This window comes from Montipora foliosa, chromosome 1 (genome assembly GCF_036669935.1).
Source record: "Montipora foliosa isolate CH-2021 chromosome 1, ASM3666993v2, whole genome shotgun sequence".
Taxonomy (NCBI): Eukaryota; Metazoa; Cnidaria; class Anthozoa; order Scleractinia; family Acroporidae; genus Montipora; species Montipora foliosa.
This window is the reverse complement of record NC_090869.1, coordinates 26,042,176-26,047,061: the sequence shown is the minus strand read 5'-3', so window position 1 is coordinate 26,047,061 and position 4,886 is coordinate 26,042,176.

Here is a 4,886-nt window from a genome sequence, read left to right as displayed (position 1 = left end):
GTTTAATTGGCGAGTTGGACCGCTGTTCACCGGCTGAAGATCTAGTAGTGCATCATGAAGCTTCTTTAGATTAGAAAGCCTGCCTTGTCCAAACATATTTAAGGTGACATACCCGCCTAAACCTGTTATATTACTCGAACTGGACTCTCGTCAGACTTGACCTCGTAAGATTAAGATATTAAATAGACATCATAACAGTTCTTTGATATTGTTTTTAAGAGTTTTGAAAGAATATGAAACGTGTGTAAAACACCTGTCTTAAAAAAAACAATTTAAAATGCATACAGTTTCTTGTGTCAGAGAATTGCATGATGTCCGCTTTATTTGTGCCTTCTTAATTGAGATGAACGCCGGTGTACAAAAAGAAAAAAAAAGAAAAGAAAAACATGCGACTAAGGAAACCGAAAAAGATCTTTAAAACCAAAAAATCGATTTGCGTTAAACAGTAACAGTGACATTTCTTTTATCACTGACTCAATACCGAAATTCAAGCTCGTTATATTTGGCTAAAGAACTTGTCCAGTTTTACATAATGTAAGAAAACATGAGGTGGCGACGCGGTAGGGTTGTAGTGGCTGCCGAGTCCGCCTGGTCGCACTAATTTCTAACGGTATATTAATGTGGTCTGGCGTTGACTCTGTTAACAATAACAACAACAACAACAACACTTTCATCAAGATCTCGGATGGAAAGGCTAAGCATGGCCGTGATGTTTCTTTAGGCTAGAAACCAAACACGAAACAATAATAATAATAAGCAAGACCCCATACGCGGCGACACCATAATAAATATATATTTAGTAGTTGCCGACTTCAGTTTTACTTAAAGGCACGCTAGCGATCTTAGACAAATTTAATTCGCTTATCTGAGTTGTGTACAAATTTTTTCGAAGTAAAATTTCAAGAAGGTCTGCATGCGTCTCCCAAAAATAGCAGCCTTTATTATTTCAATGTATATCTTATCTAATTCTTATATAATTGTTGTTAGATCACTACGAGGGCTCAAAAGTGTTTTTCAAAAATATAATATGCAAACATAAACCAAAACCCAGGTGGGCCAATCCGTGGTTCATTGATGCTCAAAATATAATAGAAGGTAAACAAAACTGAGGATAGTGTGGACAGTGCCAAAATTATAGCTAGGCAATATGAATAAGTTCCCTAATTGCACGGCCCCTGCGCTGCGCTGTGGGAGCTAGGACGCTAGTTTCTTAGAAAGAGCATTTCCCCGGCGAAGTACCAGAAACGCGGTCAGCAGATCAAGAAACTTTACTGCAAACAGCAGACAACCTGTGGTATCCTAAACCGGCGCTCGTTATGTAGGATCGCGATGTATCCTCATTCCGTTTACTGTCAATAATTATGCTATGAAACAGGCTGAACAGTTATTTGGTTTTATGAAAGAGTCTAATGATTTCCCCAAGGATTGGGGAATGGGTTATTTGCGTCGACGGGTGACATTTTCTGTTTTAGACCATCCGGTGGCAACTGGGAACTGGGCATTTTGTGAGCTCGTAATAAACCCGTAAAAGATGAAAGAATGTGGAGGCTCAATGCGGCTTCCTTTCGCAGTTCAAAAATATTTCTTCATATTAGCTTCTTCATGTTGATTGGTGAAAACCCAATGAGACAACTTTCATAAATGGCAACCACCTTTACATTAGTTTGGTCAAAGAAGTAAGAAACTATCATATTAGCATAATCGAAAGCGGAAGAAGGCAGGAAAATTCTTATTTTCTCTTGATCTAAGGCAAGAGAATTGCACACTCTAAACTTACCTGACAATCAGGGCATCTAAACATCTGAATTCCCTCTAACAATGGAAAGAGAAGCAACATGCTAAGACAAAACAAGATTATGATAGAACTCTTCATTTTGGTGTCCTGAAAAGAGGTGGCCCTGCGCGGTAAAATGCTAGCCTTTATGACAGAGGTGAATAACATGTTATTTTCACACGATAAAGTAATTAAAAGTAATTAATTGATCCCACAGAAAACCGAAGTTGTTTTTAATAAAGTCAGCTAACTGAGTAAAATTCATAAGTTCTCTGTCTTCTTCATTTTCGCAGGGAAAAATGAGAATTGGAGTACAAAAATAGGCAAATTTGTCAATTTGAGAAATGGTTCTTCAAATGGACCTTGTCGATAATTCGTGCCACACTGACAAAATTTCGAATGATCCGTCATTCAATAGCGTCATTCAATAGCTGTCTTGGAACAATTCTCCTTGCGGTTGGCTGAAAAGCGCATTTTTATCACGATTACAAATAAGTACAAACAGGGAACCAATAGTAGAATGATGAACAGACATTTGTTTGCAAGCTACAAAGAGTTTAAATGCTATTTTCACACGTGAAAAGGTCACTGTTTCTATGGTAACATGAAAATAGGACCTTACGATGCCCTTCGTGAAATGATTTAGTATTTCATTGGTGTTCGCTGCGCTCACTCGTGAAATATTTTTCAACAGTCGAAGAGAAATTTTGTATCTCCGCGCGGCCATGTAATATCCTTTATTAATTGTAATCACTTCACGACTATTCCAAGTTTTTTATTTGACAAAGGTGTTGCAGTTCCTCAGGAATGAAGCGGCGCTTAATTTAGGGGAGAAAATTAAAATTTATCCTCAAGTCCTGACGTTCTTCACAGACCTTTTTCATAATGGCGTCCCAATAAAATCTTCTTTTGTTTTAATGCTAATAAGCCTTCCTAGCCTCGTTGCAATGGGCAAAATTCAAAAGAATATGTTACCCAAAATGAGGCCAGTAGCTACAATTAACATAAATACCATAGAATACTAAATCAGTCGCCATTTATGAAAGTGGTCTATAAGACTTGAAATTTAGCTCTTTCACGTTGTTTTGCTGACAGCGGCAAAGAAATGAACGAAAGTGTAAAACGCAAGTGCAGGGCGTGCAAAGCCATAATTGTTTTTGCCACTAAATATGCAAATTTGTGATGTTCTCGTTTCCGTCGCCGTTATCTTTGCTAAAGCTCTCTGTAGAGGTTTTGCACGGGAGCCATGTTGCATGGCAGGAACAATAAAAATGTTTTACATTAGAAACAACAACATTTTTTCCCATAGGAAAAAGAATCTATTGTTCGTGCCATGCAACATGGCTGCCGTGCTAAACCTCCATTGTAGCATTATATGGGCAATCACATACCCGACCAGGCTAAATTCGTTGTTTATTTTATAAATAATTTTAGATAAAATGAAAACATACATAGTCATGATACTTGATACCTAATAATCAAGGATCTACTAGAAGAAGACCAGCTCTCACTCTTGGGAGCTGGAATGTCCGAACGATGTTGACCGGCCATACAAAGGATATACGCGACAATGATGGACTACGCAAAGCAGCTGTCATCAGCAGAGAGCTGGATAAACTCAACGTCGACATCGCTGCTCTACAGGAAACACGCCCAGCTGGTTGCGGAAGCCTTAAAGAAAAAGAGTACACACTTTTCTGGCAAGGCAGAGACGAAGATAAACCTAGAGAGCATGGAGTTGGTTTTGCCGTCAGCAACAAGCTGCTACAGATGGTGGAGCCAGGCTCAACCAGGTCAGAGCGTCTAATACACATGAGACTTAACACTGATTTAGGCACCACCAGAGTGGGCAACGATCAAGGCTCTTGGCCCAACTGTCTCGGTCATTTTGGCGTCGGCAAATGCAACGAAAATGGTCAACGTCTGCTGGAGCTTTGCACCCACCAACATCTCTGCATTACTGACACATTCTTTGGCGTGAAGGTGCATCATAGGTTCTCGTGGATGCACACCAGATCTAAAAACTGCCATCAACTGGACCTCATCATCTCACGACGGGAGCATCTTAACAACATTCGTATGACAAGAGCATACCACAGTGCTAATTGCGACACAGATCACTCCCTTGTCCAAAGAAATTCCATCGTGCAAAGCAACCCGCCAAATTTCGCATCAACACTGCCGCCACTGCCATCCCTGAAAACGTATCTCTGTTCAATGACATCCTGAGATCGAAACTTGGGGACTGCCAGGAGCTCGATATGGATGATCACTGGTGTCACATCAGGGACTCGACCCATGCTGCAGCATGAAAGGCCTATGGCAAGAAGGAACCTAAAAGCCAAGACCGGTTCAACGCAAACATCATGATTCTCCAACCTCTTATCAAAGAAAAGAGGCATGCCCTGCAGAACTACCAGCATAACCCCTCTCCTAGCTCTCTGGAACCACTCCGAGAGGCCAGACGACGTGCGAAAGAAGAATGCAAGAACTGTGCTAACAACTACTGGACGAGTCTCTGTGCTGAGATCCAGTCTGACGCTGACACTGGTAATTCGAGGGGCATGTTTGAGGGCATCTAAAAGGCAATTGGACCTATGCAGTCCAAGTGCGCACCACTGAAGACATCAACTGGTGAGACCATTACTGACAAATCAAGACTGATGGAGTGCTGGGTGGAGCACTACAGTAAGCTCTATGGTGGAATGGACTCTGTCTCATCCCCTGTTCTCGACGACATTGAGAGGCTTCCCATATTGCTTCAACTTGATGACGCCCCCACCAAAGAAGAACTCTCAAAGGCTATCAATGATACATCATCTGGAAAGGCCCCAGGGCAAGACGGCACCCCGGCTGAAGTGTTCAAATGTGGTGGAAGCCAGCTGCTTAACAATCTCCATCAGTTGCTCTGCAAATGCTGGGAGGAGGCATCCGTCCCATAGGAGATGAGGTACTCTATAATCATAACCCCCTACAAGAACAAGGGAGGCCGCAGAGACCGCAATAACTACCGTGGCACCTCTCTTCTGTGCATTGCCGGAAAGCTGCTTGCCCGAGTAGCACTAGACCGCCTACAAAAGCTCGCTGAGAGGGTGTACCCTGAATCCCAGTG